General features: G+C 36.0%; 1 long non-coding RNA gene across 2 annotated transcripts in view; it reads right to left on the reverse strand.

Annotated features, from left to right (window-relative positions):
- LOC133048923 (uncharacterized) overlaps nt 1-19,716 on the reverse strand; it is a 47,955-nt gene extending 28,239 nt beyond the window's left edge. The window contains exon 1 of one of the 2 annotated variants that reach the window (XR_009691150.1): nt 19,654-19,716. This is a non-coding gene — a long non-coding RNA (uncharacterized LOC133048923). Of the gene's footprint in view, nt 1-19,315; nt 19,538-19,653 lie in introns of those variants that run through there. The other variant, XR_009691149.1, reaches the window with a different exon arrangement.
- Between the last annotated feature and the right edge of the window lie 4,393 nt (nt 19,717-24,109).

Consider the following 24,109-nt stretch of genomic DNA (forward strand, 5'->3'; position numbering starts at 1 on the left):
GTCATATTGGATTAGGGTCTACCCACATGACCTCATTTTAACTTAATTACCTCCTTAAAGGCCCTATCTTCAAATACAGTTGCATTCTGCATCACTTGGAATTAAGACTTCAACACATGAGTTGGGGGGGGGGGCATAAATCATTACATAACAGCTATCTTAAAGCCATCATAACATTTTTCCTGTTACAAGCAGGAATAAATATACCTGGAAATTTATGTTCCTCCAGCTATAGCTTTGAACCAATGACTGATGAGTACACAAGAGAGAATCATCTTTGTCTCTGCTGACACTTGAGTTGTGACTTATACCATCCCCAGGACTCCATGACTAGAATGAGCAAGTTACCCTCAGCTGGTGCTGCTTGATAACACATCCTCTTGTACTATATTTTCTTGGTAATATATCCTAATAAATCACTTACACACAAATTCTCATCACAGGATTTGTCTTTATTTGTCCTTGGGACTGTTAAGGGTTTAACTGTGTCTCCCCAAAAGATATGTTGAAATCCTGATGCGTAAATGTGACCTTATTCAGAAATAGGATCTTTGTATATGCGCTCAAGTTAAGACAAAGTCATACTGAGCAATATTGATCTTAAGTCCAATATGACTGGTGTCCTTATAAGAAGAGGGAAACTTGAACACAAAGAGACAGAGATACACAGGGAGAATGTCATGTGACCACAGAAATAAAAAGAGAGAACAACATGTGAAGATAGATGAGGAGGTTGGAGTAAAGTATCCATACACCAAGGAATGCCAAATATTTCTAATTAACTACCAGAAGCCAGGAGACCGGCCTGGAACAGATTCTTCCTAGGAGTGCCTAGAAGACACCAACCCCACCAACACTTTGATTTTCAGATATCTAGCCTCTTGAAATTGACAACAAATTTCTCTTGCTTTATGCCACAAATTTTGTGAGACTTTGTTATGGTGACCCTAGGAATCTAATGCTGAAACCCTACTGGAAATATGTAGTTTCAGAAGTGGTCCCAGGTAGCATACTCTTAGGATGCAATTTTGGAATTAGATCACTTGCCAGCTAGATAGTAATAGAAATCCCATTGTTGGAGATAAACCATGTTTAAAACCTGCTCACTCTGGCATTATAATTGCTATAATTTTCACTACTGTTGAGTCTGAATGGGAATAGATGATAGGAGACACACTGATGCACAGTTCTAAGCATTTCCAAGATAAGGAGGGCTCAGTAATGATAAGGACTGTGTTCATTGTTGCTTGGTGCTACTGTTGGTTTGAAGAAGAAAACTGACAGGTTCAGATTAGTCAATTACCAACCTGGGCACTGTGAAAAAGAAGTTAGAACGTTTGTGTGGGAGCATTTAAAGAGATCCTCAGTTTCTGTAGCTAGAAGGCAGATTGAAATGGAAATTGGACGAGGCATTGTATGGGGGAAAGAAGCTCATTCTTCTCTCCTCTCCTCTGTGTCTCTCTTTTTTTCACACTTTTTTTTTTTTTTTAGAGAAGAAAAGTACTTTATTCAGAAAAGTTGGCAATCTGGGGAGATGGTGGAAGATAGTGGACTTATGTCCAGAGACCACTTCCAAAGGTCCTGCTCAGCCATGACAATTTTTTTTTCTCACTGTATTTTTTTTCCATTTATTTTGGAGGCTAATTACTTTACAATATTTTTGTGTACATTAGTTATGACACTTGCAACACCAGGTGTGTGGGTTTTTTCTCCCACACCAAGCAGTTCTCTCTGACACCAGCTGGATGTGCTACAATTTATCTCAGTTACGAGATAACTGTTTACCTGGAGAGAGCATCAGATCCTACAAGTTAAGTGTTCAGTCCCACAAGACTCCTCCCCACTTAAGATGACAATCGCACTTAGTAGTTGCTCAGGATGCCCCCAACGTTCATTCAACTGGGCTATAAATCTGAAGTTCCCATGGTCTCCTCCCCCTTGGATTTGATTATTTGCTCAAAACACAACTAAAAGAACTCAGGGAAACACTTATTTATGTTTGATCATTTACTATATAACAAAGACTATGATAAAGGATACAATAAACATCTAGATGGAAATGTGTATGGGAAAAGTACACGGGAAGGAGTGCAGAGCTTCCATGCCTTCTCTGGGTATATCATGTCACTCTCCCAGCAACTCCCCATGTTCACCAGCTGGGAAGCTCTCCAAACCTCATAATATTGGGATCTTTATAGAGGCTTCTTCATATAGGTAAGATCATTAACTCTATTTCCAGTCCTTCTTCCCTCTCCAGAGAATGGGAGCATGCTTAGTTGCCCAGTCATTTCAGACTCTTTGAGACCCCATGGACTGTAATCTGGCAGGCTCCTCTGTCCCTGGGATTCTCCAGGCAAGAACACTGGAGTGGGTTGCTATTTCCTTCCCCAGGGTATCTTCCCAACCCAAGGATCGAACCCAGTCTCCTGCATGCAGGCAGATTCTTTGCTGACTGAGTTACCAGGGAAGCCCCCAGAGAATGGGTAGTGGGGCTAAAAGAATTCCAAGCCTCTAATCATGGTTTGCTCTTTCCGGTGACCAATTCTCATCCAAGAGCCCACCAAGAGTCACCTCATTAGAACACAAGACACTGCTATCACCCAGGGATAAATTCCAAGGGATTTAGGATCTCATGTCAGCCCAAAGGTCAAATATTAGAACCAAAGATGCTCCTAGTACTTTTGTCACTTAGGAATTATAAGGCTCTAGAGCTCTGTGCGAAGAACTGGAAGCAGAAGCAATACATAAATTTTCTATTATTTCAGACACACTTTTTTATTGTAAAAATAGTAGAACTAATGAAAACTGAATCCACAGCTTTGACAAGTCTTTATGCTAAAATAAAAACCCTGATAGGGAAGAAGGGAGTCCCTAAGACATTGAATGGAGATATATAGATAGATGTGCTCAGAATAAGGGCCCCTGGATTCCTCTGAACCCCTGGACCTGCAAGCATAGTCTACTTTGTATTCCTGAAGAACAGCAGCTTTCTCTTGCCTGAAGTAAAGTCACTCAGTCATGTCCAACTCTTTGCAACCCCATGGACTGTAGCCTACTAGGCTCCTCTGTCCATGGGATTTTCCAGGAGAGAGTACTGGAGTGGATTGCCATTTCCTTCTCCAGGGGATCTTCCCAACTCAGGGATCGAACCCGGGTCTCCAGCTTTACTGCAGACAGACGCTTTACTGTCTGAGCCACCAGGGAAGCCCTCTCTTGCCTGAAGACCATACCAAAACCTCAACTGAGATGAATGCCTTGGAGGATAACAGTTGTTCTCTTCAGGATCTGACCCCATTTCCTCCCCTTGTCATCTAGTCCTATAACAAGTCTCAACATGGGCCAACTAAGGAAGTATTTTCCTGGTAGAGGCAAAAAGGAATTATTTACCAAAGAAACCTTGGACATGATTAATTGTAGCAAAATAAATCAGAAGTGGGGTGGGAGAGAGTATTCCAGGAAGTTGATCTTGATAGCACTGGACTTGCTTGGGGGTTAGGGATGATGAAAGATAAGCTCCATAAAGGAGAATTGTCCAGTAGAGAGAATTCTCCCATGACTGAAAACTCCCTGGCAAGAGCACCTAGAAACAGTCCTAAAACACTGTTGGGATGGATGGTTACTGGAGGCTTGTGGGGACAAAAGGCTCACATTAAATTAAGTGCAAATGACAGAACTCCCTTGGCAGAGCTTTGAGGAAGGGATCAAAAGGCTCAGAGAAGTAAGCATGCTACAAAGGCTCTATTGTGTAACAGTTGAGTACCCACCAGATGGCTAAGTTCTTTGGAAGGGCCAGAGAATGCTCTCATCACCCAGCTTATGAGGAACATGCTAGTGAAGGAGGTACTGGCATGTCAGGAAGCTCAGTGGTGATTGCATCAGGATTGAGGACAGACAATAATTATTAGAGAACTGGGCTCCCTGTAGTCAGTGGGAATGATAGGATTCCTGAAGAGGAGAGGTGAAGAGGCCATAATCAACTACTAAGTCATCACTATGGTGATGACTAATATCCCAAGACGTTGCTAAAGGAAAAACAGATGGACAGCTGACAAGAGCATGGCTTGATACACATAATTAAAAATTATTAAATTTGGATGAACAGAAGCCTGATTTCATCAGTCTTCATGGAATGCCACTTCCTCATCTGGGTTACTGTAGAGATTTCTGCCATATCATTTTACATATTTTGTATATAATTCACTATAATTTGAAATTTATATAATTTGAAATTAGCTAGCCCACTATGCACATTTCTAGTTTCTTTATACAGGCTAATGATTCTTACCATTACTCTTTTGCAACTTCTTTGTGTGAGTGCTACCCTCTTTTAACGCTTTAATAAAGCCTTTCCCAATGACCTCCATCTCTTGGTAGTCACTCCCTCCTCTATACAGCTGTATTGTTCATTTAACTTTTACTATATTTGATCTTGACTGGTTGTGGAAATTTTTATATGTAAAGAAAAATCCATTTTTCAACCCAATGCTTAGACCCTTGCAAACAGGATTACTCTTAAACACCAGAACTTATTACAATGCTCTATGTTTAACTCAATCTTAATTAGGGCTTTCCAGGTGGTGCAGTGGTAAAGAATCCACCTGCCTGTGGAGGAGACTCAAGAGATGTGTTTGGCTGTGGGTAAGGAAGATCCCCTGGAGTAGGAAATGGCAACACACTCCAGTATTCTTGCCTGGAAAATTCTATGAACAGAGGGGCCTGGCAGGCTACAGTCAATGGGATTGCAAAGAGTCAGACATGACTGAGTGTACACACACACATGTTTAACAAAATTTGTTTGTTCAGTCACTCAGTCGTGTCCAACTCTTAGTATTTTCCATTTAGCATTTTATTCGTTTCATATTTTGAACTAGAAATGGAGCTGTTTATCACTGCTTATAAGAATGCAAATATTACTACACTCATACATTTATTTTAGTTTCTTAACTGGCAGAATTACTTGAGATCCTGAAGATAAACTTATATAGGAGTATTAATTATGGAATGATTAACTTGGGTATACAGGTAGATTACATTCAGGTGTTTTTTTCTCCAAGCTGGAATTACAAATTTTCAACATCAGATGAGTCAAAGGAAATGAATAGCCACTGCAGAACCAGCATGTGGTCTTAGAACTTAGGCCCTTTAGTAAACTCTGTCATCTACTATTTTGTAATGATCAAAAAGCCATAATTGCTATCATAGTATCCTTCCATAAACTATCATGCCAAAATGGGAAATGTGACTAAGTGTTTAAAATTATCAAAATGTCTTGGCCCAGAGAAACTTGAAGAAGATACTGCGATTGCTCTATTGAATATCAAGAAATTTAAAAAATCAGCTTTAAAAATCAAGATACTATAATACTGGTTAAAAGAAAGATCAAAAGATAGAACAGGATAGAAATAATATCTATCTACCTATATACACACACACACAAATGTATATATATGCACACATATATTTATATCTTATAATATCTCCTTTATATATGATAAATCTAACAGGGGAAATTAAAATGAAAGAAAGAATCAAAGTTAATATGGTGATAGCAAAAAATATAGCTTTGGTTTTTTTGAATATTTTTTTCAAGGTAGTGATATCCTGGCATATAACTACAAACCTAAAAAGAGATCACTTACAGGATGATATAATCCTTTCAAAGATATACTTATCCTCAGTTTCTTGATTTAAATCAAACATTCTCCTACTTGACAAGAACCCTTGGCTTCTATTTTTGTTAGCATTTGCTGATCACTCTAAAGGCTTCACTGAATAGCCCTCACTTAACTGTTTTGTGCTGAAATGAAATGCTTCGTTAAACTATGAAACCTATATCTCTTAATTTTCAATTCAAATAATGATGCTTTTTGTCTTTAATTTTATCTTTTTCACCGTAAGGATATTAGAGTAAACACACAAAGATGACAGCGTTTCTACTTTGACATCCATCTGCTTTGAATTCTCAACGTCCTGTACTATAATTATTTCTATAGCAACCAGCAAAGGAAGTGCCTTGACAGCTACAGACTCCAAAGAAAGACATGCTGTGACAGGCTTAGCACTTTCAGCCATTGGGCTTTGCATCTCCTTGAGTTTCTAGTATTAAACATTACAGCTTCAGACACCCTTGTCTTTCTCTCCTCCTTGGTTTCTAGTATCAGTAATATTTCCGCTTCTAAAGCATCATTGGCAACATTTTCTAACCTGCTGCTTCTTTTTCTTCGGAGTTTTTCATTAGATCATTTATAAAACTTCCCTTATTCCTTTTTTATGACAAAAAGTCTTCTGATAATAAAATGATAAACATTTTGCTTGTTCTGAATGGCAGCTCACAAACACAATCAGGAGAAACACAATCATAAATAATTTACTTGTTTTCTTTCAGCTTCTTAAGATCCCTTCTAATCTATTTTCCTTAAGGAATAAATTCTTGGGAAAATTGAATCATGTGTCTCAAAACACAGAAAGAAGTTCAGAGAACATCAAAGCAGTACTAAAAATGAATTCTTTCTCTAAAATAACTTCCTTTTCATTCTGAAAAAAATGCAAACTGGTAAAACAACCATTTCCAAAAGAAAACCTAAACTTGTCTTATTTTAAAAGTCACTTTTATCTTGGAAAATCATCTTCCTTATTGTTGTCTAGAGGCCATCTTCTTATTTTTATGGTCTAGTGTTTTGTTCAGTTGTTGTGACAAAGAAAATAAACCTTTTTCTAAGAAATGTCTATCTACCAGATATTTTGCTAAACTTTCTACACAAATTTTTCTCATATAATCAAGTAGCAGCTATATGGAATGCTAGTTGTTATGTATATTTTACAGATGGAAAATTGAGGCACAGAAAGATTAAGAAACTTGGTAAAATTTATATAGCTAGTAAATAGCAATTCAAATTTGTTCTGCAGTAATTAGATTCCAGAATCTCTGGTGTGAATTCTTATAAAGATGAACTCTCTTCATCTTATCATTCTAAATACATCATCTTCACACCACATCCATGGATACAAAAAGTAAATGACATTGACACCATCTCTCTTTTAAAGACGAGAGAAATGACATAGTCAGTCCCCCCAAAACTTCTTTATGAATGGTAAAAAAAAAAAACAATCAACTATACACCAGTTAAAATGGAAAGTTAAAAAAATGTTTAAAAAGTAAAAAGGCATGGTAAAAAATAAATAAATAAACAAACACCAACAAAAAAGTGTGTGTGTGAAATAAAGCTTTACTCCTCTGGCTTATTTCATTTTCTCATAATTTTTGAAATACACTTAACACTAAACTATATTAAAATGAAAGTTCTATAGAGAAGAGGCTTGCACTTGGCTTGCTTATGGCATAGCTTTTCAGAGAATGGTGTTTAGGAAATAATTTACCCCAGTTTAAGTTCATGTTCTTTCACATACAGACTGTGGGCAAGTTCTTCAACCAATGGAAGGCCTCTTGTAATGGAAGGAAAATACTGGCATCTAGTTTGCAGATGATTTTAAGAATTATCTCTGGTAATACACGATACAAAGTTTTTGTATAATGCTCTACAGTGTGAATGTGAACAATAAATGTTACCTTTTATCTTTATTACTGAAGATGGGCTAAAGCAAAATGGGAAGGCAGAAAAAATATGAAAGCTGATTTTGGATGGAAAAGAGTCTTTCTTTGGAAAATGTTCATGTTCTATATATAAGACATATAGAAAATGCAGAGTGAGAAATAAATGGGTATGATTCAAAGTAATTTAATTATATCTAGCTTTAAATCTTCACCTAACGCCACTGCTTTATTCTGTAACCTGTAGATTTACTTTGTAATGACTAATTCTCTAAAACTTAATTATAAGCTTTATTTTTGTGAAAAATTCATTTTGTTTCTCTTACTATATCCAGTTTTAATCTAATGTTTTAAATTATAGCTTGAATAAAATAGTTTAATTAAAAGACCTTCATAACTCAATGTTTCATCACACTAGAGTTCAGGTGAAGTTATTTACTGGATATGTAAAGTTTTCTGTACATCCAATCCCATAAAGAAAACAGTAAAAAATAGAATAACCTCTATACTTGGAACTCCATCAATAATAAATGACCCACAAAGTGTCAATCCAAATTAGCTAACCTAGTGAGTATTTATGATTCACATTGTATACTCTGTGGTGAGCCAAGGTATTTATTTCTTAGTGCTCCTATTAAGGACTCTCTCAGGACTCTGGCCAACAATTGGCTCGATGTTTGCATTTTATGTATGATGTAGATTTTTCCTTGATTGACTCTTATGGCCCCACCCTGATGAACCAGTTGTAGCAAGCCTCCCTATTTGTACTCAGGATATGTTCTGCCTCTTGCTCATCAAAGCAGCTTTCTGTGTCCCTGACAGCTGAGGTAACTGTCCATAATCCAAATACTTTCAAGAGGTACCTTTCAGTCGATACTCCCTGTTTCCTCATAGGTCTTGTCATATTCTCAGAAAGAAGTAATGTCATCCTAGCATTAACTAAGTATCATGTGAAATAGCACAGAATATTTCCTAGAACATGTCTTAATTGTGTTGCTCCTCTACCCAAAATTGTGCTGAAATATTAGCCAATCATCACGGTCTTAGCAGGAAAACATTTACTGATGACCCATCAAAAGTTTCTGAATCTCCTCTCATTTGAAAGTGATAAATTCATGGTAGATTAGTTGATCATTTTTCTTTCACAAATTTATTTCTGTAAGAAGAAATACAGGGTTTCCTAAACTTCGTTTCTTAAAAATCATTGCTATATTTTAAGCTCAAATCTGTAGAAAGTGTAAGGACTTTTTTTTTCTTTTTTTTTTTTTTTTTGGTGTGGGTTAGTCATCATCTTGATGATACTTCAAAAAAATCTAAGATGGGTACTTTGAGAACGATGAAAATCAAATCATTTATTTTTTGCTCTTCAACAATCAGGAAAGTCTTTAAGTTGGAATTTTTAATATTTTCCCCAATCATTCACATCATCAATGGAAGCAAAATACATCATAAAGCTTTCTACTCTGATTGCTATAGCTAGGACTTCCAAAACTATGTTGAATAATAGTGGTGAAAGTGGACACCCTTGTCTTCTTCCTGACCTTAGGGGGAATGCTTTCAGTTTTTCACCATTGAGAATAATGTTTGCTGTAGGCTTATATATAGCATTTACCATGTTGAGGTAGGTTCCTTCTATGCCCATTTCCTGAAGGGTTTTAATCATAAATGGGTGCTGAATTTTGTCAAAGGCTTTTTCTGCATCTATTGAGATTATCATATGGTTTTTATCATTCAATTTGTTAATATGGTGTACCACATTGATTGATTTGCATATATTGAAGAATCCTTGCATTCCTGGAATAAACCCAACTCGATCATGGTGTATGAGCTTTTTGATGTGTTGCTGAATTCTGTTTGCTAAAATTTTGTTGAGGACTTTTGCATCTATATTCATCAGTGATACTGGCATGTAGTTTTCTTTTTTCATGTTGTCTTCATCTGGTTTTGGTATCAGGGTGATGGTGGCCTCATAGAATGAGTTTGGAAGTATTCCTTCCTCTGAAATTTTTGAAAGAGTTTTAGAAGGATAGTCATTAGCTCTTCTCTTAATGTTTGATAGAATTCTTCTCTGAAGCCATCTGGTCCTGGGCTTTCGTTTTTTCGGAGTTTTTTGATCACAGCTTCAATTTCAGTGCTTGTGATTGGGTTGTTCATAATTTCTATCTCTTTCTGATTCAGTCTTGGAAGATTGAACTTCTCTAAGAATCTATCCATTTTTTCCAGGTTATCCATTTTATTGTCATATAGTTGTTCATAATAGTCTCTTATAATCTTTTGTATTTCTGCATTGTCTGTTGTAACCTCTCCTTTTTCATTTCTAATTTTGTTGATTTGATTCTTCTGTCTTTTTTTCTTAATTAGTCTGGCTAAAGGCTTGTCAATTTTGTTTATCTTCTCAAATAACCAGCTTTTAGTTTTATTAATCTTTACTATTTATTGTTTCATTTCTCTTTCACTTATTTCTGCTCAGATCTTTGTGATTTCCTTTCTTCTACTAATTTTTTTTCCCTTCTTTTTCCAGATGTTTTAGGTGTAAAGTTAGGTTGTCTATTTGATGTCTTTTTTGTTTCTTGAGGTAGGATTGTATTGCTATAAATTTCCCTCTTAGAGGTGCTTTTGCTGCATCCCATAGGTTTTGAGTTGTCATGTTTTCATTGTCATTTGTTTCTAGAAATGTTTTGATTTCCCTTTTGATTTCTTCAGCAACCTGTTGATTATTTAGAAACGTGATGTTTAATCTCCATGTGTTTGTGTTTCTTACACTTTTTTTTCTTATAATTGATATCTAGTCTCATAGCGTTGTGGTCAGAGAAGATGTTTGATACGATTTCAATTTTCTTACATTTTCTGAGGTTTGATTTGTGACCCAAGATGTGGTCTATCCTGGAGAATGTTCCATGTGCACTTAAGAAGAAGGTCTACTCTTCTGCATTTGGATGGAATGTCCTGAAGATATCAATAAGATCCATCTCATCTAATGTATCATTCAAGACGTGTTTCCTTATTAATTTCCTATTTTGATCATCTGTCCATTAGTGTGAGTGGGGTGTTAAAGTTTACTACTATTATTGTCTTACTTTCAATATGTATTGATGTGCTCCTATGTTGGATATTTACAATTGCTATGTCTTTCTCTTGGATTGATCCCTTGATCATTATGTAGTGTCTTTCCTTATCTCTTGTAATATTCTTTATCTTAAGGTCTATTTTGTCTGATATGAGAATCCAGATTGGAAAAGAAGTAAAGCTCTCACTGTTTGCAGATGACATGATACTGTACATTGAAAAGCCTAAAGATAGTATCAGAAAATTACTAGAGCTAATCAGTGAATTTAGCAAGTTGTAGGATACAAAATCAATACACAGAGATCACTTGAATTTCTATATGCTAACAATGAAAAATCAGAAAGAGAAATTAAGGAATCAATCCCATTCACCATTGCAACAAAAAGAATTAAATATCTAGGGATAAACTTACCCAAGGAGATGAAAGAACTGTACACAGAAAATTATAAGACACAAAGGAAAAAAAAAAAATCAAAGATGACATAAACAGATAGAGAGATATTCCTAGATAGGAAGAGTCAATATTGTGAAAATGGCTATACTACCAAATGCAATCTACAGATTCAATGTGATCCCTATCAAATTACCAAAGGCATTTTTCACAGAACTAGAACAAAAAATTTCACAATTCACATGGAAACACAAAAGATCCCGAATAGCCAAAGCAGTCTTGAGAAAGAAGAATGGAACTAGAGGAATCAACCTTCATGACTTCAGATTATACTACAAAGCTACAGTCATAAAGACAGTATGGTACTGGCACAAAAGCAGAAATATAGACCAATGGAACAAGATAGAAAGCCCAGAAATAAACACATGCACCTATGGGTACCTTATTTTTGACAAAGGAGGCAAAAATATACAATGTGGCAAAGACAGCCTCTTCAATAAATGATGCTGGGAAAACTGGACAGCTACATGTAAAAGAATGAAATTAGAACACTTCCTAACACTATACACAAAGATAAACTCAAAATGGATTAAAGATCTAAATGTAAGACCAGAAACTATAAAAATCTTAGAGGAAGATATAGGCAGAACACTTGATTACCTAAATAAAAGCAAGATCCTCTATGACCCACCTCCTACAGTAATGGAAATAAAATCAAAAGTAAGCAAGTGGGACTTGATTAAACTTAAAAGCTTTTGCACAGCAAAGGAAACTATAAGCAAGGTGAAAAGACAACACTCGGGATGGGAGAAAATAATAGCAAATGAAACAACTGATGAAGGATTAATTTCCAAAATATACAAGCAACTCATACAACTCAATGCCAGAAAAACAAACAACCCAATCAAAAGTGGGGAAAAGACCTAAACAGACATTTCTCCAAAGAAGACATACTAACAATGGCTAATAATCACATGAAAATATGCTCAACATAGCTCATTACTAGAGAAATGCAAATCAAAACTGCAATGAGATATCATCTCACACAAGTCAGAATGCCCATCAGCAAAAAGTCTACAAACAATAAATGCTGGAGAGGGTGTGGAGAAAAGGGAACACTTTTGCACTATTGGTGGGAATGCAAATTGATACAGCCACTATGGGAGATGGTATGGAGATTCCTTAAAAAAAAAACTAGGAATAAAACTACCATATGACCCAGCAATCCCACTCTGAGGCATATACCCTGTGGAAACCAAAACTGAAAAAGACACGTGTATCCCATTGTTCATTGAAGCACTATTTACAATAGCTAGAACATGGAAGCAACCTAAATATCCATCGACAGATAAATGGATAAAGAATTTGTGGTGCATATACACAATGGAATATTACTCATCCAAAGGAAGGAATGCATTTGTGTCAGTTCTGATGAGGTGGATGAACCTAGAACCTATTATACAGTGTGAAGTGAGTCAGAAAGAGAAAGATAAATAGCATATTCTAACACATATATACAGAATCTAGAAGAATGGTACTGAAGAACTTATTTACAGGGCAGCAGTGGAGAAATAGACATAGAGAACAGACTTATGGACATGGGGAGAGGGGAGAAGAGGGTGAGATGTACGAAAAGAGTAATATGGAAGCTAACATTCCCATATGTAAAATAGATAACCAACGGGAATTTGCTGTCTGGCTCAGGAAACTCAAACAGGGGCTCTGTATCAACCTAGAGGGGTGGGGTGGGAAGGGAGATGGGAGGGAGGTTCAAAAGAGAGGAGATATATGTATACCTATGACTGATTCATGTTGAGGTTTGACAGAAAACAACAAAATTCTGTAAAGCAATTATCCTTCAATAAAACAATAAATTAAAAAGAAAAAAATGAAAAGAAATACCCCCAAAAAAGAAACTTTATAAATTACTAGAAAGCTGAATTAAACATAAATTCCAATCCAAAATATCATCAGTTATTTAAATATATTGCACATACAAAGTGGCAGAGTATTTTGAAGTTTATTTTAGTTGGATTATTCTCCAATACCTGTGAAATCAAAGTAAATCATGATATCTATGCTTTTGATTTATATTATGCTTCTGTAGTTTTCTGGTTGGTTTGTTTTGAAGATGGAATAAGGACATTGTGTATTATATTTGTTGTAATCAATAAAACATATTCTTGACAGTTTTGTGGGGATTATAACTTATTTGAAATAAAAAATCAAAGAAAATTGTTTGGAGAGTCAGCTTATATATTTATTTCTAAGGAACTCTAAGAAAATTGGAACCCAAGTATTTCAATGATTTCATGACATAGGATCCAAGATATAATGAAAGAAAATTCCAACCTAAAAACTGAAAGGTAAGATGTAATTCAAGGATAAAAGAACTTCAGAGACAAAGTCAAAGAAAATCAAGAAAAACAGTGAAGTTCAAGAGCAATCAACGCAGAGAAAAGATTTTTAGTGGACAAAAACTAGGCATGTATGGTGCCTTTGCACTGCATTCTTTTCATATAAAGACAAAGAATGAATCAAACCATCTCATTATTTCATCACTCAGCTTTGTCTCAAATGTCAAGTATGAAAAATTACTGAGAAGAACAAAAGTTTCAAAAAGGAAAAAAAAAACTTTGAAGAGTATGAACATGCCATGAGTGCTAACTCCAGAAGAGCTGGTTTTTCAAGAATCATACAGGAAATTGAATAATGATGTAGTAGTTAGAAACATGAGTGTCCTTTTGAGGTTCCCCACCCTCCTAAAGAAGGGAAACAAAGTGGATGCCTGTGGGTCTATCAGTATTACATGGTAGGTGTATGTGTAGGTTTGTAGTCACTACAGCCCTCACATTCCAGTCTCATGTTTTTATTTTATTGTCAATCAAAAATTGTCTTTCTAAATTTTTGTCAGTCTTTAATTTAGAATTGTAGATAATTTTATGCCTCCAAATAGCTAAGTCAAATTGGGCATTGTGATCTGCACTATAAATCTAGATTCAAGTCCTGACTCCTCTATTAATTATTCACTTTAACTTAATCTCAATTTCAGTGCATTTCAGTTTTGAAATATGTGCAATATTACCTGCCCAATCTTTCTCACAATATAATTATGTGGATGAAATAAATATATGTGGAAAAAGTTTTGCAAGCCCTGAAGTGTAAAACCAATAGAAAATTTCACCCCTGATGGATGTAGCAGCTGGGATTTCACTTCCATCTCTCTCACTTAAAAAACTTTATAGTTACATGATTGAAAAGAAAGCTCTAGGCACTTTTTAATATCCCTGCCCACATGATGGCTTTGTCAAGAATCAAGCACAGTCAGAAGATAAGATTCTAGATGCTCAATCATACACTTCATTTGAACAGTAACATGATTCTTGGCATGAAGACAACTTTAAAATACATACTCAAACATAAGCAACATAATATATATGCCTAGCTATAAGTATTTTAAATATTCCACTTAAACCAACAAAGTGGTTTGAAGCACCTTATCTGAGCTGTCTTATAAATATGGTGAATTATTTATGTTTCTGGTTTTAGTAAGTACCATTCTAATGTATTTTCTAGGTAAAATGAATAATTTAAACTGAATAATGACCAAAAGTAAATGTACCTTTCTGAATCAACATTTGCCTTATTAGTCTTGGTGAAAACTAAGTATCTATGCAAGAATGAGGGCAAGATGAATATAACATGATAACTACAGTTCCCTCTGAGCCAGATCCTATAGCGGAGTCCACTATTCCAATGTGTTCAAACTTTTTCCAAAGGAAACGCTGTCCATTATCATTGTCAAAAATACTGAGAAAATTGAAGTTACTACTATCTAGGAACCCAGACATTGAGTAAGTGTTAAACACACACACAGACACAGATGCCCACACATGCAGACACACTTACACATTTGTGTTACAGCAGAAAGGAACCAATTCAGTGTTGTAAAACTTAAATGATAAAGCATTGTGATAGGGATGTAAAGCATTTCTACTGGGGCTATGAAACACCTCTCCACTCTCCTTGGTTTCCATTTGAGGCAAATGGAAAATTCAAGCTTGTCTCAGGAATATCAGTAGTGCCTGAGAGTGTCCTATAGATTGGTTTCTGTTGAGCCTCAGTCTTAAACCACTAGGATTCAGCTAGTCAACCATAAATAAACACAATGGTACCATTACTCTGCCACCTGCCCACCTAGGGACAAAGCCTTGTAAAGTTTTACGTTTCAAAGTTCAGAATCATGGGTAGATAAATCCTGTTGATTGGTCAGAGATGTACTTAATATCAGCAATAGCCAGAGTATTAAAGAAATAAGTCTTAATTCAGGTTTACCATGATGGACTGAATTCCCTCCTTACTTATTCAGTTTCAGACAACTCTACACTGGTACTGTGTAAAGGATTTATTTACTCAGGAACTTAAAGTCGGGGGAGTATTAACAGAGCTTCTTTCATCCTTAATTCTCTCAGTGAGCTTCACCCTTAGAATGTTCCTCTCCATCCTCCTTTACCTTCCAGTTCTGTTTTTAAAAATTATACACAAATAATATTTTTTTCCTTACTTAGATATCCTTCTAAATCCCATTCTGTTTGCTCCAAATTTTGTTAGTTAATGATGAGTCTACAATGGGTTATTGGGGAAGAAAGCCATTCTTCATTACTATCATCATGTCATTAACAGTAAACAAAAATTCATTTTAAAATGAAGGGAGAAAAAAGAATGTTAGAAAATAGAAACTGACACTAGAATTGACCTCAGAGATAAAAACTGTCCATATCTGTTACTCAGTCACAGCACCTGTGTTGTATTATTTAACAGTAAGTATGGGTTCACCTTTATTCTGTTCAAGCAGGGCTAGTAGATTTCCTTTGAGCTCAAAAGATTAACAGCTTTCCAATCACAGAAAGTCAACCAGATTGTTCTGTTTGATACCTTATTATTAAAGAATTCCTAAGACAAATGAGCTCATTCTAATATAGAGATATCTTATCATTCATTATTCCTTTAACAAGAACTTATTAAGTGCGTGTTGTAGTCCAGGCACTGTGCTGAGGAGTGGAACTAATAAGAAATAAATCAGGGAACTTATAATCTGTTAGGGAAGATAGATATAAAACACACAATTACACAGAAAACCATACAAGTAATTGTATATTCATACCAAATTCTTTAAAAAGGAATTCAGTTCCATCTTCCTCTTAAGTCATAGTTTGATTTTTCTCATTTTTCCTCCTAATTCTGAATGGGAACATGTGAATAACAATTGGAACAACTACTGCGAACTATGCTGTTTGTGGTAGGCAGGAACGTCATTTGTAGTCTTAAACAAAGTTCAAATATTGTCACAATTCACTTTTCTTTTAGAAGAAAAAAAAAAGAAATCCTGTGAGCCTCACCTCACTTTTATCAACAGAAAAATAATTTCTAACTGTATCTTTTTAAGGTTTAAATTAAAGAAGCTTTGAAAAGTCTGTTGGCTCTCTAAAGAAGTTTCTAAGACTAAGGAACTATTAAGTACTAATATAAACAAGAGTATGATTGTTTACTCAAAGGAATGAACTAGAAAGTTAAGGAGTACATACTATAGGTTTCAGCTGCACTTTAAAGAATGCAAAGATTTATGGGGGAAAAGGGGAGTGTCTTTACTGGAAACAGAATGAGCAATTGTGCACGAGCCAGAACAGAGATTATTTGTATTAAATGGTAGAGAAATTGGTCTGGTTTGGCCGAGGATACATGTGAAGCTGAGGACGGAATGGGAGAGGAAGAGGCAACCTTCAGGGTTTTAGTTCTTGAGTGAAGAATAGAAGGGAAAAATAAAATAAAACAAGCAAAAATAATATTTAATCATTGCATTATCTTCACTTTTTTAGGTCTTTTAGACATTAAACCAAGAGATGAAACTCTTATATTTTTACTTTATAAAACATGTTCTGCCTTTTCCCCCAGAAAAGATACTGAAGGAAAGAGTTTCTTCCCGAGACTGCAAAATAAGATTTTATCTGAAGGACAGGTACAGAGCCAGGGCAACAATAGGCTTTTAATGAACATGGCAGTTACTTCAACGGGTCAATTAAAAATAGAAATTGTTCTATTATTTTACTTCATATATATATGTATATATACACACACACATATATGTATATTCTTAGCACTGACAGAATATATATAATATATACACACATATACATTTTCTTCTGCAGAGAGATTTCTACCTGAAATCCTCATTTTCCTTTATAATAGTACAATTATAATCTATGAATATATATGAAAGTGGTTCATTACCTTTGGGCATCAAAAAAGTAAAATGAAAAGATCAACCATTAGGAGAAAAATAAGACTAAAAATGACAGATGTTGGTTAATGCTCTCAATAATAAATAAAATAATATTATATCATTTTTGTATCATATATATAATATATATAAAATAATAAAGAAAAGCAAGGTAGCAATCTTTATAAAATGATTGCTTTTTTTAAAAAGGAAAAACATCTTTATTTCTTGAAACAAAACAAATGCTTTTATTTTAGATTTTGCTTTTCTTTTAAAGGAAGTTTAAATATTATAACCCAGATTAGTGGCTCAGTTGTAAAGAATCCACCTCCCAAGCAGAAGACTTGGGTTCAATCCATGGGTCGGCAAGGTCCCCTGGAGAAGGAAATGGCAACCTACTCCAGTATTCTTGCCTGAAAAAAATCCCATGGACAGAGGAGCCTGGTGGGCTACAGTCCCTAGGTAAAAGAGGTGCAAAGAGGTGAACAGGACTGAATGAGTGAGCACACATACACGAGAAAGTATATGGCAGTCAACCATGATTAAAATGAGAGAATTACATAATGGACTCTGCAAATAGGGATGTATCATATAAGGCTTGTGACCAGAGTAACAGAAATGAAAGAACAACAAAAAGGGCATGTTGGCAGTTGTACATTGATACGGCCTATATTTTCCTCACCTTCACAATAGTTCACTACAATAAAGAATAAATGAAATGAGGTTTTACGACAATTGTAAAAAGAAAATAGGCCTTATTTGTTCATGGCACTGATCACAAACTTATATTTGTAGAAATATCAATCACTTAAAGAATTAAACAAATTTAACTTGAATGCTATTTATACTGAAAGTAGGATTTGATTTTTTTGTACAAAAATGTACAAAAATTTTACTTACATTTAAAAGTTCCTATTATCCATAAATCACTATATAGACTATAGAAGACATTTATCCAGCTATACCAAAGGGAAAAATAAAGGCAATACATTTTAGGCTAAAAGTTAAGTATTTTAAAACTTTCCAGACAATAAAAGTGGAGACACTGAGGAAAACAGTGGATTTCCTCCCTGAAAGAATGCTGTGGACATTTATTGCTTTGTCTGAGAAACATTCTTACTGATGCTAAGATTAACCCTACCTTCTTTTGGGTAAAATCAACCAATTGGTTCTAGGTAGGTCTTTCAGCCACAGTAAATTAACTCTCTGACCACTGTAGTTGGCTTCAGAAATAAGTGACTGATCCAAAATATGCCAATAGCCACCCTTCCAGTAATTTTCCCCAACATTGAGACAGAAGCAATGCTTCTTTGATAGACAAGTGATGAGAAGTGTGAAGGACAAGAATGTTGTCTGTCAAGTTTCCCACCATTAGGAGAAAAGCTGGTCTGATTAATGCAGAGATAAGAGAGAAAAAAAGAAACTTCAAACAGCTTTCAAATTTCTAGTTCTAAGAGTCTGAGGGCTAGATCCGTTCTTGAGAAACCTAATACTCTCCTCTTCTATTTTCCCCATTCTGACTGAGCTTGTTGTAGTTTAGTGTTTGCACTAGCAAACCTGACTTATCCAGGGGACTTATATGTAACAGCACAAATCAACAATACCACAGATACTATTTATATGAAAGAGACATTAATTTACTTATAAAAAGACAACAAACTAGTTGAAAAGCTTTCTTTACTTCTAATGCTATTTTCCCCTGGCGAGTTGCTGAGGCTTCCACAGTGCTTACCTTGTCAAGATCTTCCCTCTGTGTCTTGAACCTACCTCTCCCCTCTTCCTCAGTAAAGCCTCCTCACCTTTACCCAGAGAGCTCCCCAGGTGGTGCTAGTGGTAAAGAACCTGCTTGCAGTACAGGAGACGCAAGAGATGTGGGTTTGATCCCTGGGTCAGGAAGATCCCCTGGAGAAGCAAACGACAACCCACTCCAGTACTCTTGCCTGGGAAATCCTATGGACAGAGGAGCCTGGTGGGCTACAGTCCATGGGGTTGCAAAGAGTCGGACACGACTGAGGCGACTTAGCACTCTTACCTGCAAGAGCTCAGTAAGTATTAATAATTCCTTAATACCATCCATGGGGCTTCCCTGGTGGCTCAGAGGGTAAAGCGTCTGCCTGCAATGTGGGAGACCTGGGTTCAATCCCTGGGTCGGGAAGATCCCCTGGAGAAGGAAATGGCAACTCACTCCAGTATTCTTGCCTGGAAAATCCCATGGACGGAGGAGCTAGGTAGGCCACTGCCCATGGGGTTGCAAAGAGTCGGACGCGACTGAGCGACTTTGCTTGCTTGCTTAATACCATCCATCCTGTTCTGGCCCTTTACACAGATTTGAAGAGTCTGGCCTTTTGCTTCTCTACTGTTAAGAGTTACCTTGATTAGCTTTAGTTGGTTTGTCTTCTAATCCTCCTCTCTGTGCTTCTGCTTCTATGGGCCCATGTGGGACAAGCACTTCCTCTTGAATTTGACTTTCACCCTTGGACATGGTGCTGATCCTGCCTTTTTCAAAGTTCTCTTTTCTCATAACCCTTTCTGATCCATTCTATGGAGGGGTAGATGTGATTTCTTCACAGTGTGTCCACAGAGGACAGAGAATTGAATTTAGATGCTTTCAAAGCTTTAATTTTCATTGCCTTATGTGATCAATGTACTTTAGCTTTTTTTAAAAAATCAAAGATATTGGCTATGTTTATAAGAGACCAACCTAAACTATCAGACAACCTTCCAAACATGATCTGTTGCCTGCAGTTACCTCATAAGGCAAAAGTGCAGTTTCAAAGTCTCCACTATTAATGAGTAGACTACTTAAAAATTCTATAGAGACAGAGAGTGTAAGTTTTCTTTTTGGAGTAGGTTCTCTGACATAATACAACGAGTGTCATTAAAATGTCAGTTCTGTAAGGATGGTAGATTTTGGCTTGTGTTTCACCAAGCCCCAGTGCTTGGAAGAGGACCTAGTACAAAAGATTGCTAACATCTGTTGGAAGGCTCACACATAGTGACTATAGGGCTGACTCATTCTGCTAAGTAATTGAATAAATGTTTGACTGTTAGTGTGTGTGCCCCTACAATGTGGAAAACCCTGTGGACAATTTGAGGCTGAATAAGAATGCATCCTGAAGAAACTTGATCTAGTAGGTGAGAGAAACAATACAAAAATAGGTACACTAGGGGCTTCCCTCATGGCTCTGAGGTAAAGAATCTGCCTGACAACGCAGGAGAAATGGGTTCAATCCCTGGTGTAGGCGGATCCCACGTGCCACAAAGCAACTAAGTCTGTGTACCACAACCACTGAGCTTGTGCTCTAGAGCCAGGCTCCACAACAAGAAAAGCCCATGCTCTGAAACTAGAGAGTCATCTCCACTGACCACGATGGAGAAAAGCCCAAGAAGCAATGAAGACCCTGCACAGCCAAAAATCCATAAATAAATAAATAAAATTATTTTTAAAAATAGGTATACTAAACATTCAATTAAAATGATTCTGTATTCAAGGTCCAACAAATGTGCTGTTTGCTTTCCTGAGAAGCAGCACTCCTTTCTGTAGAGATTTGAACTTATGCTGTAGAGGATTAGCTTTTGAGCTGTGTCTAAAAATATGAATAGAATTTCCACAGAGAGAAGCTCAAAGGCAGAGAATGCCTTGCGCTAGAAATCAGTCTTACAGTCTTTCCTGAGCTTTCATGAGACCAACAGAAATAAAGAATGGTATGTTTCAGTAGCTGAAATAACCTTACATAAATTATTAAGCACTGCAGCATCTTCAAGACGTAAGTATTTTAAGCACACCTGAGTGCCCTCCCACGGGCCAAGGGTGGGGGCGGGGAGGAGGGGGGAGGGGGGAGAGTGACTTTTCTACCATTTTCCCTTAAAGTGAAATGAATAACTTGGAAAAAAAAAAAAGCTTCTGTGTTTATTTTTAAGAGCTTATGTTTCAGTTTCCAGCATGGGTCACATTAAACTCAAACTGCCTATGAAAGAAAAATACTGGTATTTCAAGAAAAGGCATGGTATTATCTTTTTCTTACTTAAGTTCTGACAGGACCACGCCATTCCCTGCGAATCTCCCTTCCCCTCTTCCCCACCCTAGAGCAAATTTTAAAGCCATGATTCATCAAACCGCAGTTAGACATTCTGAACTTCGGTGACTCCTTCTGCAAAACCGGTTTGTTCACAAAATGGATTCTGCCTTACTTTTTCTCAAAAAGTCTCCTGTATGGTAGTGACAGTCGTGATACAATAGTTCTCTTCAATGCAGTACTAGTTTTCACAAAATTCCATCTATAGAGTTTTAAAAAAATACTTCATAGTGATATTAAACTTAGTATACTCAAGCTACATAGAAATGTAACTTAGATGTTTTCGTTTAAAGGAAGTTTAGGAGACTACATTTTAAGAAGTCCAAGAGGCAGTTCTTCTGATCTGCATTTCATTTCCATATTGCAAATATCAAATGCTACAAAGAAGATATTTGCCTAACCCATCATTTCTAATCCCAGTGAGTTTTTTGTACTCTCTCTTTACTCAACTAAGCCTTTATTCTCTTTACACTTAGGGTAGTTTAAGCAAAGTTACCTGTGTCCACAGTAAATATGCCTCAGCTCCAGGCATCTGACTTGTTGTTCACGCAGATGGAAATTAGACTGAAATGTGCATATTGCAAGCACCAGCCACCACCTCTTAAAAATGCAAAACCTTAACCAGGCAATGGGATATAGTTTCAAATAGAAAGAAGAGCTGTTGTTGAAGCCTCAGGATCTTTAATTCTCTGGATTGCTCACTATAAACTCATTAGCTGAATTTAAATTTCTTGGGGTTCTTCTGAACCTGGCTAACACACATGGAATTTAGAATTGTTTCCTTTTCACACTTTGCTTATTTTTAGTCTCTCCAAAAGACTCCTGGTTATGTAGCAGATTTAGGGAAAATGTTAGAATTTGCATGTTTGGCTTTGAGCTTAAAGATGATCTTGGTTATAAAAAGTGTGCAACTTTTCTCCTCTTTTTGGTCTTGTATTTTGATACTTATTTTATGACAGTTTTCATGACCTTCCATAATATGAATGTACAAAAACTATAAAATATATAAAAATTAAAAGAATAATTTTTATATACTAGCTAGCTATACAGGAGTCATATCAACAATTTTTTACAATTATGGCATTGAAAGACATTTTGAATCATTCAGTTATTAAAATCAGTCTGAAATCCCATGCCATTCTTTTGCATGTTGAAAAAATATGGTATGTTGTTGCAAAACTCTTTACCCTGAAATTACAGTAACATATGTTTTGCAATAAGAAAGTAAAGTTGCTTCAGGACCTTGTCAAAGTCAGATAAGCAGATAACCACATACTTTAGTCAAAATAGCTTTTAAATTCTTCATAATAATCAATATTTAGGGTACTAGGAGACAATGATCAGTCAAAAGCTTATTCTAATGTCCACCACTTCCTTATCCGAAATGGTGCAAACAAAATTTGTTTTTTACTCTCTGTTGGTGAAATAAATTTCTTTTTCAACTGCTAGTAGTTCAGGACTTGCACTTTCTTGAGGGTGCATGCCAAGGAGCTTGTCGTAATCTTTAGCTACGGTTCTACAGGGATGATAAGGCATCCCTCATCTTCATGGGGGAAGCGTTGGGACCCATCCACTGCCTCGCCAACAACCATAGGAACATCTACTCCCAATTCTGCTACATCATTTAGATCAGGTCAACAGAGAGGAGTAAGCAGGAGGAAAGTAGGAATACCTTTTGGACAAGGAGAAATTTCTCACACAGATCCATGGTTTGGCCATTTGAATTTGCATCTCTGAATATTCACATTTCCCCCTCATTTCTATAGCTGTTTAGGTTGCTTGATTTTTTTTTTTCTCAACAGTTTATAAAAGCTCCTGCTGTAGTATACATATCAGCCTTTTCTTAATATATGAAAATAAGATTTGAACTTTTAGTGAGAATCTGATTTTATTTATATTTTTCCACATGTACTTTTATTTGTGTGTATTAAAATCTCTCTCTCTCTCTTAATCATACTAGACTTCCATGCATGGGTAAGTGTTTCCTAGCCCAAAGATTATGTATGTTATTTACATATTTGTGCGTGCATTCTCAGTCACTCAGTCGTGTCTAACTCTGCGATCCCATGGACTGTAGCCTGCCAGACTCCTCTGCCCGCGGGTTTCTCCCAGCAAGAATACTGAAGTGAGTTGCCGTTTTCTCCTCCAGGGGATCTTCCTGACCCAGGGATTGAACCCGCATCTCCTAAGTCTCCTGCCTTGCTGGTATATTCTTTACCGCTGAGACATCAGGGAAGCCCATTTATATATTTGCTTCCATTTAAATCTTAGGTCTATCTGAAAATATTTTTAATATGATATAAAATGGGGATCCAGTTTTCTAGTTGTTCCTATTTAAAGAATTGTTTTAAATTATTTATTTAATCCATTGAATTCAAATAGAAGTTGAAAATAGCATTATTATTTAATTAAAAGGTGTGAATCTATTGTTATATAGTCAACCGGTTTTTTTTAAATTAATAAATTTAGTTTTTAGAGCAGTTTAAGAGTTCCTGAAAAATGGAATAGAAAATATAGAGAGTTCCCATAAAGCCCTCTTCCCCTGACCTCAGTTTCCTCTATTATTTATTCTTGCATTGGTGTGGTACCTTTGTTATAACTGGGGAACATCTATTGATATATAATTATTAGCTAATACAAAAATTTACATTAGGGTTCACTCTTGATGTTGTACAGTTCTATGGATTTTGCCAAATACAAAATATCATACATATAACATTATGATAGTATAGAAAAAAGTCCCTGTCCTA

The sequence above is a fragment of the Dama dama genome, chromosome 29, assembly GCF_033118175.1.
Source record: "Dama dama isolate Ldn47 chromosome 29, ASM3311817v1, whole genome shotgun sequence".
Lineage (NCBI taxonomy): Eukaryota > Metazoa > Chordata > Mammalia > Artiodactyla > Cervidae > Dama > Dama dama.